We start from the raw sequence: 15,099 nt of genomic DNA, 5'->3' as shown, positions 1-15,099 counted from the left end.
ACTCAAGCAGAGTTCAGATATTTTTAGCATCGATGCTAAGGAGGATTGAAGACTGGCAGCATTTAAATGGTCAATGGACTTGAGCTTGTGTAGCGCTTATCAAGTCTTCTGACTACTCAAACTGCAGGTCACACCTACACATTCACACACTGATGGTAGAAGCTGCTGTGTAAAGTGACAATCAGAAGTAACTAATCCCATTCATACACCGACGATAAAGCAGCGGGAGCAACTTGGGGTTAAGTGTCTTGCCCAAGGACACATTGGACATGTTGCTGCAGGAGCTAGGGATTGAACCCCCGACCTTCTTGAAAGACCTCACACTCTACCATTGAGCCACAGCCACCCCATATAACATACCAAGACATTTGTTTTTCCTTATCATTGCCACCTATCTAGCATGATTTTGATAGCATTGCCCAGACATCAGAGCTGTGCCAAATGTTCATATCTAGGAAGACAAAAACACCTCTGATATTGCAATCTATTTACAGCTCATCATTTCTTTTTGTGAGTCAGCACAAGGCCTTTAAGTGAAGTCTAAGTTTGGAGAACATCATGTGAAATGTATTGACCTATTTTCAAATGTTAAAACATTGCCTAATGATTCACCTTAACACCTTAATCACACTTTTCTAATCAGGGCGTGGTAGAGCTCTGTGACAGATTGGACTCGGATGTGATTGATTTATGGAAACTTCACTATTGTGATTGAAAGTGCTGAACTTTATCTCACTCTCTAATCAAATTATTGTCATTTACTGACGAATAGCTACTCATTATTTACGTTTTTCCATGTTGAGGAGAGAATGGCAGCACTTGTTTTTTATGTTTTGCTGCATCAGTTGGAGAAACAGTCTGCGGTGTCGGCTTTAGACGAGTCCTCTAACAGTTGCAATACTTTGCAAGACTGTGTGTCGGCATCGCTAATCTCTAGAAAACTGGGTTATTCTGCAACATCAGGAAGAATGTAAACAAAACACCTTGAGCAACAGAACGAGGTTGCAGAATTCATTCACAACCTCGGCCGCTAGAGATTAACAGCAACAAAAACACATCGAAGATGATTCAGGCAGCCGCAGAAGGATTGTGGTTCCATGTGTCACAGCAGCAGTGAAGTAAACGTAATGACTTTTGTTTTTGTTACACAGTTTTATTTAATCAAAGACACATGGGATGCAACCTACATATCGTGGACTAGTTTTGCTTCCAGTGACCCAGAAAGCACTTTTTGTAATCTCAAGACACTTTACAAACTTTGTTATAGTATTTACAAAGACCCAACAATAATCCATCATGAGCACTGAGCAACATTTAACAAAGTAACAGTGGCAAAAAAAACCTTCCTTTAAGAGGCAGAAACCTCGAACAGAACCAGACTCATGTTGGACAGCGGTCAATGTGTTGTGCTTGAAAAGTGGGATAGATGCAGGAAGAAGGAGACAGAGACAAACCAAGCAACAACCACAACAATGACCAGTGTAGGGCACGTTACTGAAAAGATAAAACACTTGTAACTACTGTCAAAAAGTAACAGAGTTCCTAACAGACTTACTGAATTATATATGACCTTTATTTAAACAGTGAAAACCAATTGAGAGCAGAACTATCTTTTGCAGTGGTGCCCTGTAATAACATTTAAACATAAATACAAAGTATATACCTAGTAAAAATAGACAACATATAAAACACAATCAAAACCCATCAGGAAAAACTTAAGCATTCCTCAGACAACATTTCACTCAATGAAAGTTTAAAGTGCTGTAGAGTTACAATATTGTCCAGTTTAAAGGCTGAATAGGCGATTTTTCACACTTAAATATAATAGAAATCAAGTATATCCTCTGAAAATAACTCTGTGAGTCATGACTGTCTACAATGGGTGTAACACCCGAGTCCCACTGTCTGTGATGTTTTCTGAGCTTTCCGAGCCGTAGCTACACTTTGTTTACATCGCCGGGACGGCCGGCTGGCTCATCCCCTCGCGTATAAAAGTTGTTTAATTGAGGGACTAGAGAAAAGAAGAATAACATACTGTACTCACTGCTTAATTGAATGTCACATAAGCGTTTCTAGATCACGGTCATTTCGGGTAAATTTACATGCAGTGTGAAGATCGCTAGCATAACAAAGATCGCTAGCATTAGCATGCTAACACAACAATGCAGCGCGAGTTGTTTTGGTTTCATGCTGGTGCTCAAGGGCGACATCTGCTGGATCAAAAAATTGCATATTCTGCCTTTAAGGGAGTCCTGAAGCTTATTCCATGAATAGGGAGCATAATATGAGAAAGCAGTTTTACCCAGTTCCATACTTGTGAAAGGAGTATTGAGAACGATGCAATCATGAGATCGAGTAAAGTATTCAATATCCCTATTAAAGTTACTGGTTAGTTTGGATAGGAACTTTAGGGTTACTGTTTTTGCGTCAATCCTCATGTTAATGTTCACATTATTTAGAGTTGCCATGGCAGAATTGTGCAGCCTATGACAAGGTTTAGGTATTTTATTTAACCGATTAGATCTCTGAAGGCAACAGACTCAACAGTTGAGATGAAGCTGGTCGCTGACAACATACCTGTCTATCAGTCTTTAATCTGGCTTGGTTTACAGATCCTGGAGCAGACAGTATTTTAAATCAAGCCAGCTGTCCTCCTCGGTCTGCCAAGCTAACGTGAGCTTCACCTGGGTCTCTGGTGTCTGCAGCACGAGGCTCTATCACAGCTAGTTTAGTTGAAGTGCAGGGACGGCGCCAGGATTTGTTTTTCTCCCAGTGCTGAGGGGGTGCTTGACTTATACGTTGGGGTGCTATGAATAGTTGATTTGAATACATAGTTGCTTTTTCAGTTCTCTCTTTCTTTTCAAATAAAAGCAGACATACGTGAGGGGGCCTTACCGGGGCTGAACAGATATATGATGGGGCTATAGCGCCCCCTAGCACCCTCCCAGTGTAGCGCTGTGCTTGTTGAAGCGTGTTGTTGTTTAGCTCTCTGCTTCACTGTTGTGAGAGAAGCTTTCCTTACTGCCCATAGACAACAACTCACTGCTCATTCCTGTGTTTGTTTTCAACACACAAAGTTCTTTCTCCCAGGATGCTGCTGTGCTGACGTTAGCCTAACCTCACCTTGCGTTATTGAATCTGGAAAGTGACTAAATTGTTACTAGCTACCTTAAAATAGCATTGGCGCTACAGTAACGTTAATTAGTAATGCGTTAGTCTCAACACTGACAATGACTGAGCTAGATTTATAGCTACAATGTCAGTAAATAGTGTGATTAAACTGTATTTATTTTGTTGACGTAATGTTTTGAAAAGTAAGTAACTACATTTTATTATTTAGCTAAATAAAGAACGTGTTAATGCTTTTGTTATGCAATCACCCGTCTGCCTGGACACACAATCTGCAAAGTTAGTGGGCAGGTTACCACATAATGTGACCTTTGACTCGTATAGGTGGATACGCCCTAAAGCATCCCCTGCTTTATTGTCCACTTTAATCTAAATGAGACCGATTAATAATAATTCACCAAATGAATTAATGGGAGAAGGCTGGGAACTAACAACTGAGACCATAAAGTAGTTTGGAAAATGTTTCTGTAGGTAATAAATCAAATGAAGGTAGGGTCCATTTATCATAGACTTCTAGACTTTAAATTGTTTTTTACAGTCAGTGGAGTCCCCCCCTGCTGGCCATATGAGAGAATGCAGGTTAAATGGCCCTTTTGTATTGGCTTCTCATATACAGTCCTGAACATTTCTAGAGAATTTCACGTGGTCTGCCCCTGAATTCCTCCTGATCTGTTTGTTCACACATGCACCTCACAGTGGGAGACTATCTCCATCTGAGAGGGGGGGTTAGAATGGGGGACGGGGGTCTCAGGAGGCAAGGCGTGATGTAAAAAGAACATTGCAGAAGTGGCAGACGAATCAACAGAGTTATACAATGTTATAATGAGAATTTTTGCCTTTGTACCAATGCTACCTGTAGATCAACACATTCACAATATAAACCAACGATCAGAGAAGAACATACTGGAACAGAAAACAAAATAAAGCAGTTTTGTTATGGGAATGGAGATCGTACTGCGTTCATACAGTCGTTCACCTGACGCTGGATATAATCATCAGCACCCTGCTCTTGCTCGCTTCCTGAATATAACCTGCTGGGTTCTCACATCGGCTCACTCTGACTTCATGTGGAAAAATGTAAAAGGGGCTGTCAGGAAAAAAAGTCTGGAGAAAGTCAGAGTGTAAAATTTGGCTCTTTGTGAATGTGTCCCAACTTCAGGAGTTTTGTGTAAGTGTTGCAGCATTATTTGTAATCAGAGACTCTGTACACTTCAGAGTAAGAAAAAGCCCTTCTATGTCGCTTACTACTTGCATACAGGAAGCTCAATATAAGTTGAAATCTAAGAATCGTATATGATGACAACAATCAACTAAAACGACATGAGAAATATTTCATTTGACTTTGAGCTAATAATGCAAACACTTTTCTCATGATCAAGTGATTTTACATTACACGTGTGTTTTCAGGTTGGGAAGAACATCCTTATATCACTTTGGGAACCAAAATGGTCGTGATAACATGCAGAGTTTGGTGTTTTCAGAACACATTCAAGGTACTGTTGATGTGCTCTTCATCACTCTTGTTCAAAGAATAAAGGTATTTTGCATAAATGGCAGAGTACAGTTTTATTTTGAAAAGACAAAGAGTGGGCGATATGATCATATTTCAGAATAAAAGCTGCTTGTTGTGATTGGATATCTTTGTGTAAAAAAGATTTGTGGTCATTCTTTAATGAATCATTAATAGCTCTTCATCATCCTGTTAATTGGTCACTTTGGTACGTTGTTTAAGTCTGTGTTATGACTCAGGTAAAGGTCAAACTCCTGGGTGCTGCGCTGGCTTTTTTTAACCTCTCGTAAAGCTGTTATGATACTGTTCAAAACAATGAGTCAAGCAGGTCACTAAGTTGACTAACGCCAGTGTTTCAAACATTTGTCTTTCCATGCTGTTGTCTGGGAGGTGGATTAATGATGCTGGGATACTCCCAGGTTTCACAATGCCTGGCAGAAACTGAATATGAACGCCTGAGCAGCAGCAGAAGAAAACAGACTGTGAGCGTCCAACTGCAGCCAAACTCGATGAGTCACCGAACTCTGGAAGTTTTCTGAGCCTCAGGAGCTGCACACAAACATGACGCTGATAAAGTGGAAGCAAACACTGATGATGTTCACTCCAATCTGCAGGCATGAAACCGCCTGCGACATGGCCGCTGTAAGACTGGAAGTTGATGTCTGAGGCTACGGCGAGGTCAGAGATGGAAATTTAGATTTTTATATACTCACAGAAAGTTAATCTTTTTAATGTTTCAATCAAAAATACTCTGATTAAGTTTACAAGGATAACAATGTACAAAAACTGGCAGAAGCACTTCTACGGGGCAAAAGGAAATCTAAGATGTTCTCCACAAAACATATCCTAGAGTTTTTTTATGCTCTATAAATAAATCTGACCTTGACCTATAATTTGTATATATTTAGGCATACCTATAACTGTCTACCCTGCTCGGGCTTTTCTCCTATAAATCACTCACCTGGATTTGTTGCACTAGTAGTACGGAGACGTCGCCTGAGCCAGCATTTATATGGCTCGATACTTTGAAAATACAGCTAACAAAGTCTTTATCAAAATGTTTGGTTTAACAAATGTGTATTTCTAGCACCTTCATTTTTACCCCATGTAACTCTGTGTCTCTTGCCTCACTATAGCTGGACAATGTTCACTCTAACTGAACAAACAGGGACACTAAGTGAGCAGAGCATCAACAGGAAACTGTTTCTGGAAAGAGATGCTGCTTTTTAAATGCAAATATTTAAATTCTGTGATCACTGAACACAAACGTACGCTCACCTCCATTGTGTGTTGAGTTGTCGCACAAGTCTTAGTGAGAGAAAACCAAACTAAACTATTGGAAAGGTTAGATACAACTACAAGAAGTGAAGAATATCGTTTTTTTTGTAAGTGTTAAACTCCTTAACTCTTAAATCTTTGTGACTCCTGTCCTCCACGGAGCACGTAAACAGAGACAAGGACTTTAAAGCTTTGAAACATGAGATTTGGATCCTACAAAAGATGCTTCAACTCAACATCAACAAGAAGCTTCGGCACATTCAGAGTGTGCACAACTGTAAATATAAGTTTGTGTTGTTGGCGCACAACAATGCCCTCAGTCATTATGAGAAGGATGAAACTTTGATGATCCCCGCACGGAAATTGGGAGAATCATTTTGAAATATGAAAGGATGTTTTTCCGAGTTTATGAGGGTGCACGGCGACAGCGACATAAAGAGCAAGTTTGCGGCCTTTGTCATTTTTTAATACGGCTCAGAGGTGTTTAGGGGTGCAGAGTTTGAGAACAAATTTCACTCCTTGTCATCGCTGTTGTCTGCTTCCCCTCTCCGCTGCTCCCTCTCCGCTGACTTCTGTTTATGCAGAAGGTGGGGGCTCGGCTTCATCTGCCCCTGACAAAAGAGAGCAGCCCGTGTCGTTCTCTATGTTAATGGCGCTCTCTTTGTGTGTGTGCTGCACATGCCGATAACTCCCCAGCTTTAATCCAAGCCTGTGTCTTGGGAGTGGAACATTTTCGGTGGCGTGCGTGCAAGGATTAGCCGCAAGGGTCGCTGTAACTGCAGCTAATCTACAGCAGGCCCTGTTCTTCAGCGACTCGGTGCTTTGAATGCATCTGTACAGCAAACACAATAAGGGCGCTAGACATCCCTGCTCTGCATATGCACGGCTTTATTACCTCTCACAATAAGAGGCAGGTTTTTAACTGGCATGTAGCAAGTATCTGTCCCTCTGGTGCATAGAGCTGCATACGTTCAGGTGCTGCTTCGACTACTGAGAGTGAGATATCAAATAAGACAACTGTTTATCTTGCAAACGATCCTTTCTGTCGCCTGATTCAGTGAAATAAACAGTGGACCAGTGGTTCCATTGATACAATCACAACAGAAGAGACCTACACACACTTGTTCTGCACAAAATATTTTTGATAACGATTCATCATTTTTGTTCAAAATGTGCAAATCTAATTAAGACTACATCAGAGCAGACAAAGCCCTGTACCCCCCCCCCCCCCACCCCCTCCAAACAGCTCAGCCCTCTTGTGTTAGCAGCAGCTGATAGTCCTGAGTGATGACTGCAGATACACTTCTCATAATCTGTGGGTGTTCACTGCAGCCTCTGTTTATTCAGTCAGTCAAACACTCACAGGTTAAGTGGAGGTACATGTTGGTTTTTAGTGCCCTGACCCCCTCCTCCTCCTCCTCCTCTTCTTCTTTTACTTCTTGACTGATTGACCCTAGCGCTGAAGTTCACAGCTCTCCTGTCCTGCAGGTGAACCATGCAGAGCTGCTGTAGTATGACAGCATGGCGGTGTGTTACACCGTAGAGATATTAGGTGTGTCTGAGGGCATGTGGAGTGCGAAAAGCTCAGACTGACAGACGTAGAAAACACAGTACGAGAGAACACATCGTCCCGGCCCTCCCTTTATTTAACTCGGCGGTTCAGCAGTTTCACCCTTTGCCCTCAGGCCCAGAGGGTGAGGAGGGTGAGGGTGAGGAGGTCCAGAGAGATAGAGGAGGAAGCAAATGAGGGAGATGATGGAGGAATTAAAAACAAGAAATATTCAGTTTTCTTTATGTGACCTTTACTGCTGAACATAATCTGCTCTGGATAAAATAAATACATGTAAACACATTAACAAATAAAAACAAGAAATACGTGCTTTAGTCATTTTTTGCAGCTATAAGACATCAAATTACAGAAGACACTCCCTTATGGTCAAATGTAACTTAAAACACTTGCTCAAGTTCTGTAAATGACATCAGGTTATTTAGATACTTTTATACCTTTGTCTGCTCGTGACACTTATTACCTTTTTAAGACTTTTTCTTTTTAATTGGCAGGGGTGAAAGTGGTTTTTAAATTCTTGCTGTTACTACTACCACAGCCTTCAACGCTTCATATTGTTCACTTCTCCACTGCTTCATGCATCCTTGAAAACCTATGCGTGTTTACTTGTCAAAAAAGTGAAAACATCATAACCAACTTTCTGTTGCAAAATCTTAATTGTGTGGGACAAGATTTTAGTTTTGCTCTCACACAAAAGATTGTATTGATAATTCTGATTTGTTTTTTCTGGACTTCAAACTATAGGCTAACTTTAGACTAAGTGAGGGAAAAGGTAATATCTCCCTCTCTCTCCCTCTCTCTCTCTCCATCTGATGGAGATCAAGCAGTGAATGTGGTTTGTAAACAGAGAAGCAGAAAAGCTGGAGGGCAGGGGCGGAGGAAAAAATGAGCAGAGAGGTTTTCGACACCTCTGAAGCAGCTGCTCTGCCAGACACGCTATTCTGCGTGGGTTCACTGACATGGATTACTTCACCTGCCCTGTTGTTTCCCAGCCAGAGCCCAGAGACACACACACACACACACAAAACATCAGTCTTAAACAGGTAATACTGTCACAGGTGCAATCAACATCTGCGGGTTAGAATTCCAGGTGATTCACTGAAGTTCAAAGATCAATTTGAAAGATTTGCGAAGAAGAAAAACGTTTTGTCCTTCCTTTATAATACTTTGATTTAATAAATCTTTATTTTAAAGTGTTTTCTAATCTGTTCACCATTGCCCTCACTATCTCTCGCACATTTCATGCATGATTCTGTTGTTGTATTTTTGCAGATTTAAAGGCATAGAGCAGATTTATTACTAATTTAAAAACAATGGGGGTTGACTTGAATATAAAGACTCGGTGGGCTAAAAAGCACAAGAGGTCTTTTAATTCACTAAAAGTTCACTTAATCCCACTTTTAAATATTTAAAAAAATGTGTGGACATTTTTTGCTAGTCACTGTCACCATGTCTGATATGATCCCAGTTATGCAAAAAACACACATCAAAAACACAGACATTAATAACTGGTTATTACTTATTCAAATGCACTGATTCCATTTAAACTGGTGGATTTCCACACACACACACACACACACACACACACACACAGCATTTCCCCTCTTTGTTACATGAAGCTTGTTGGGTTTGAGGAGAAAGAAGTAAAAATAGAAATGGTTATTTAGGCGGAGACCTCGGAGGACATGTGGCCGTTGCACAATATGTCGACACAGACGCTCTCAGGAGACACCACAAACAAAGACAGGCCACATGGGAACATGACAGTTACACAATCCAGCTCCAGAGTGACTTCTGGAGGTGTCTGTTACGTGTCATACTGTGCACACAGTTATATAAATTATCCCTGTTACACAGAAAAACAACTCCTATCAGGACATCCATACAGTATATAGCTGTATCACTTACATGCTGACTTACATAAAGGAGCATCCGGAGACTCCCGCGGGGGAAACAGTGAGGCGTCATCAGCGGTGTCAGTATCATGTTCATCCTCTTCTCATAAACACATCATCATCTTATACACTTTGATGACAGTCACACAGATCTGTTGTAGTGTGGATATTAATTGCACAAACTGTGACGTAACTCTACATAATGGAGTGACTGCAGGCGTTTGCACACCCGCTCATTTTCAGTTTTGCACCAACTCCGAGACTGTTTTTAGTCATTGTTACAATCAGGTTCATGGCAGAGTAGAAATAAAAAATCAAAGGAAATATCTTGAGTTTTTCAGGAGTTTTCCGCAAGTGTGAAGTGTGTCTTCTTGTTTATTGCAACATTGTTGTTTTTCTTTTGGGGTTTTATTGAGACTTTATTTTTGTGTATTGTTGGGATTTGTACGTTATGTAAAGCAGTTTGTAGCACTGGTGTTTGATAAGTGCTTTGTAAACAAACTTTATGATTTCTAAAGTGTAAAAGAGAATAACTAATGTGAAACAGTTGCACAAAGTTCAAAGGCCTGTTGGAAAAGATTGTGTGACGATATTTATATATAATATATATATATATATATATATATATATATTTAATATATATGTTTGCTTTAAATGAGTAAGGAAGCTGGTGGTGGTGGAACATCTGCTGTATGTTCTTGACAGTGAGGTGACTTCTCTGCTGTCACTTCAAGCTGTGATACACATCTGGACAAGTATTTGGGCCTTTTTGTTGTTGTCTTTTCTTCTGCGTAAGGATACCCTCAGTCTTTGGGACCTTCACTTCCTGGTCATGATTCACTGTTGACCCGATCTGGCAGTTCATGACTTTGAACTCACCACAGAGTGCGGCTCTGCCTCCAGGGTGGCGTATGTATCAGTGTTTTAAAACATCCTACAGCTGTGATTTATACAGAGGAATGGGATTCAAAAAATTAATGAAATATCTGTTTCACAGCGCAGACAAAAGCAGCTTGAAGATGATTACACTGACCAAACAAGACGACTGTCAGGTATTTGTACAAACGCTTTTAAAGAACTGTGATATGTGATTTTCACGAGGCTGTTCTGAACTCAACATAAAGCTTTTATGATTTTTCAGATCAACTCACTGCAAATACGATCTCTGCCCTCGATGACTGTTTGTTACTCTCTGGGTGTGTCTTCAGTCTCCTGTCTCATCCAGACAAAAATAAACATGGTAAACAATCAACACTTATTACAGTGGTAAATGGATCTTGCATGCATTAAATGTAAAGATTTCTACACATTTAAGTAACATATTTCACTCCTTCAGATTCTGCACACAAAGGCGCCATAGTGCCAACATGCTCTTCCCCAGTTGGCTCGAAACGTCACTTAATAAATCCTTCAAACGGGAGCTTCTTGTTGTGCAGATCTTGTTTTTACTTTCCTTGCCTGCTCAATAACTACTCAAGAATGTGATAAAAGTTTAAACATACTAAGTGGTCTTTGTTTTTCTCTTGTTTTTTTGTTTCTCAACAATAGTCGAAGAGAGCCGATTTCTTCTGTCGTCGTCAGATGCTTCACAGAGGCTTTGCCCGAGAACAGTTACTTAACTTTATTTGGATGCATTTCTATGTTCCTTCCATTTTGTAAAATATTTTTATTAATATTTTGTGTTCACACTATATTATAAAATGCCCAAATGCTCATCTCTCTCCAGATGCAATCATTAAAACCATCCCTGGGCCGCCTGTGACCATTTCTGCTCTCTGCACTGTTTGATATTGTTTTTTCTGTTACACAATTAAAAAAAATTAAAAAAATATTTATAAGAAATATTAGAGTTATTACCATTTTATTTTATACCGATATTATCGGCTGTCTGATTTATCGGTCGAGCTCTGGATGATAGTGCAGCCTCTGCATGCAACTGACATATAACTACATAGTCTACAGGCTGATTCGAACCAATCACAGTAACATGTACACATGCTGAGCGAGAAAGCATTGCTTGTCTGCATGAATAAAAATTTCTTGCGATAAATTCTGTGATTGTTGCAAATCCTTTCATTGGGATAACGATGTAACTGCACTTACTTGCGAAGCCCTATAGCCTACCCTGACCTATGTTTTCATTTTGTTCCTTTTAAGGAGGATAATTATGATTCCAAAGAGGTGGACAATCTCAAGTGCCTGGTGTCCCACCTCGGTCAGCTACTGGACCTGCACAAGAAATCTGTTGATGCAGACACAATTTACAATGATAAACATGCTGCAGGCAGAGAAACACATTTTCTGTTCTAACATTTTTAGATAGTTAGAACAGAAAACCGGATGTTCAGATAATATTTTTGACGCGTGATGGATATTTGTCTTTTCCTGAACTGTACTAGTGACAACCAACAACATGGTTGGTTAATTTTCTCAAGATCGACTTATTAAGAGTTTGGTTGAAATTCTCTTTAGGTCCTGACAGAAATGAATAACTCATCGGAAGAAAATCCGTCATGTGTAGCAGTTGTAAGCCTGTAAAAACTTCAACCAATGTCTGCCACGAGGTACCAATCTGATGAACCAATCAATCTATCAATTTTTATTTGTATAGCGTCAACTCATAACAAGTGTTATCTCGAGACACTTTACAAAAAGCAGGTAAAATACTTACTTTATGCTATAATACAAAGACCCGGCTTAATCCATCATGAGCACTTTAGCAAAGCCACAAAAGTTACAGTGGTAAGAAAAAACTGCCTTATTAAAAGGCAGGCTCATGACGAAACAGCCTTCACAGGCCTAGACTGCGCTGAGCTTGAAAAATGGATAGGGGAAGATGGGATAAGATGCAGGAAGAGGGATAGGGAACAGCCTCCCTGTCTCCCTGCTCGCTCTCTACCCCTTAGCGTGCACTAGCCCACACTCAAAGCGCATCACCGATGACGTAGTTTATGCTGTGAGTTTACTCACCGCTGAATGAGGCATGAGACGACGTAGTCTCTACACAATGCAAGAGATGAGCTGAGGTCGGCTTCTGGAGTAACGGCGCTCGTGCATGTAAGTGAGGGGGCGAGGCTTTTGAGGGAGCACAGAGGGGAGGGGGCGGGTGTAGAGCACTGAGCGAATGCTACTTTCAAAATCATGCTAGTTTTTGAAAATTACCAACCCTGCCTTTAATGTTTAATCATAGTGTACCTGTGTTTTTATAGAATACAGTTTCCCTCAGAGCTATATTTGAGCTTATTTAGATTCCTTTAATGTGCTATGTCAGTTTTTTTTTTTCCACTTGGGTGTACATATTTTATTTTGTATTGTCTTACCAACCTATTCCAGTAATAATGTTGTTACAATCATGTAAACAAATAACTGTAATTAACTTCAACATTTCAATTATGGTATGTTTTAAATTCAACTCCTGTCGATATCTAATCACTGCTTCTCTAAAATCCTTGTGAGTGATCTTTTTTTTTTTCTGTTGGAATCCCAGTTTGCCAAAAATTCAATCTGAAGTCGTCCACTGTGTCTGAAGTAGCCGGGCCTCGCCAAGTGCAGGAGAATTGAGCACTACCTGCGGTCGTGTACTGGGCTGTTAGCCCAGGGTGTGTCTGCATACAGTTTGACTTTCTGCTTCGTGTGGATGACAAAGCATTCACGTTAACCTAAATTAGATGACAGCTTTGTGCTTACTAAATGGAGAGTGAACTAATGAGGCAACGCGGCCAATTGTTCTCTGGAAGGGAGCAACTTTGGAGAAATGGTTGTGACGACATTCTCCGAAGATAATTGTTTTTTGTGCTGTCGCAGAGAGCTGAACAACACTTAAAACACTGTAGAGATTTATTGCACAGGAGTCTGATAAGGATGGTTGTTGGTGAGGTTTCGGTTTGGGAATAATCACATTTCCAGCCATCTTTAAAACCACAATGCAGGAAACAGTTGATATGAGTCAATAGTTTAAGAGAACAACGGCAGATAAGCTTTGGAGAGAAGTTGTTTCTTGTTTCAGGGTGTGAATACGCCGTCCTATCAACACACAGAACTGTTTAAACAGGATAAAGTGAATCCATATCAGAGTCAGGTGTGTAAGCATTCAAAAATCAAGGCCTTGAGTCAACATGTGTTACACCTGTGCTCATAAGTGACTCTAAAGTTTACCTGCTAAAATCCTCAAAGACTGAAGGATGTGAGTGTTGTTATCGAAAAATGAAATGACAGCCCTTTTGTTGAAGAAGCCAGTGACAAATGAGACAAGGAGTTACTTGTAAAAATATCTTACAGTTATTCACAACCACTTTAATTCACCAATTTAACAAACAATGTGAGATGTGGAAATCATACTCCCAATTTCCACATACTCCACGCGGCCCCCCGGTCCACTGCCACGCTAGTCAATGATTGTGTTTTTCCACAGCGAGCGCCGCCGTCCGTCTCCAGAGCGTGCCACCAGCGCCACTATGCTCCGCTCCGTCTAAGAATACGCCGCAAGTCTATTTTTTAACAGATTACGCTGCAGGTCTGCGTCAAGCCTGACAGAATGGAACGACCTGGACAGGAAGTCAGAAAAAAAGAAACGCACAGAGCGTCCGGTCAACTTCAAAATAAAACAACGACAAACGGACTCGCGGTCGCATTCTTCATCACTTTATCAACATTACGTCAAAACAGACACCAAACGAAGAAGGAATCAACCTCAGAAAGAGAAAGTGACAAGTTGTTTGACATGTCTACAATTCTCGGCAGACACTTTTATCCAAAGCATCAGAGAGTAAGAACAGCACAAGCAAGGATGTAGAGAGGAGGAGACAACGTCAGGAAGTGACAAACAAACAGCTTTGATCGGACACACAGGTGCTGACAGGAAGTGACCAGAGGCAGAGCACATTTTTTAAATTAAATATAATGCATCGTCTTCGACAACAACATCATGGACAGCTGTTCTATTGTTTTCCGACAAGGTTTCCAGACTTCCAAGGACATGGAATATTTGGTAATCTTTTTTCTACATGAATAAACCAGTGTGATGTCTCTTCATGTGGTAATTAAATGTTTTCTTATTTCTTATTAAAAAATATGGTTTCATTCTTTCACATCATGAACTATGTGGGCAGCTTGAGGCAGCTCAGATTATCTCAGGGCTGTTAAGACCCTGGTAGCTCCTCCCTCATATTATGCGGTGTAGCTTTAATAATCTTTGTTTTCTCTTCGGTCGCTCATTTAAAAGCTATTTTCATTCCATCCTGATTTCTTGTTGAGCAGGTGCTTACAAGTGTGTGCTAAAGATAGCAGCATGTAGGCTGCACAGCAGGCTGTATATATGTAATTTAAGAAGCATGTGTGCATATTTGGCCGTTGCCCCCCCCCCCCCCCCCCCCAGACTGAAACAGTTTTAAGTAGCTGTCAGGCTCGTAACTAATTACCCCGGTGTCAGGTCATCAATCAGCACTTAGTTTTATTAACTCTGCTCGTTCATCTATTCCACCTTGAACTTCCAACGTGACAGTTGAACGCGCTAAGCAGATGATTACTCATTTGTATACGATTCACACAAGCCCCATTATTAATGTGAGAAGTGCATTATCAGCGGCAGACATCTCACCTCTACATTCAAATACATGTGTAACGGCTCGTCTCAACATTTAACAGCTATCACCTGCCGCCCACGGGGACTAGACCAATCGCTCTCTGTCCACGCCTTTAGCGAGGTCGTGCACTTCTTAGCC

At 40.7% G+C, this 15,099-nt stretch overlaps 1 long non-coding RNA gene across 1 annotated transcript; it reads left to right on the top strand.

Moving 5' to 3' along the window:
• The first annotated feature begins 10,041 nt into the window (after nt 1-10,041).
• LOC132972125 (uncharacterized) lies at nt 10,042-11,172 on the top strand. The gene is made up of 3 exons (XR_009672873.1): nt 10,042-10,431; nt 10,521-10,619; nt 10,928-11,172. It is a non-coding gene; the product is annotated as an uncharacterized LOC132972125 (long non-coding RNA).
• The last annotated feature ends 3,927 nt before the right edge of the window (nt 11,173-15,099 follow it).

This window comes from Labrus mixtus, chromosome 3 (genome assembly GCF_963584025.1).
Source record: "Labrus mixtus chromosome 3, fLabMix1.1, whole genome shotgun sequence".
Lineage (NCBI taxonomy): Eukaryota > Metazoa > Chordata > Actinopteri > Labriformes > Labridae > Labrus > Labrus mixtus.
This window is presented reverse-complemented; position numbering and strand designations above follow the sequence as displayed.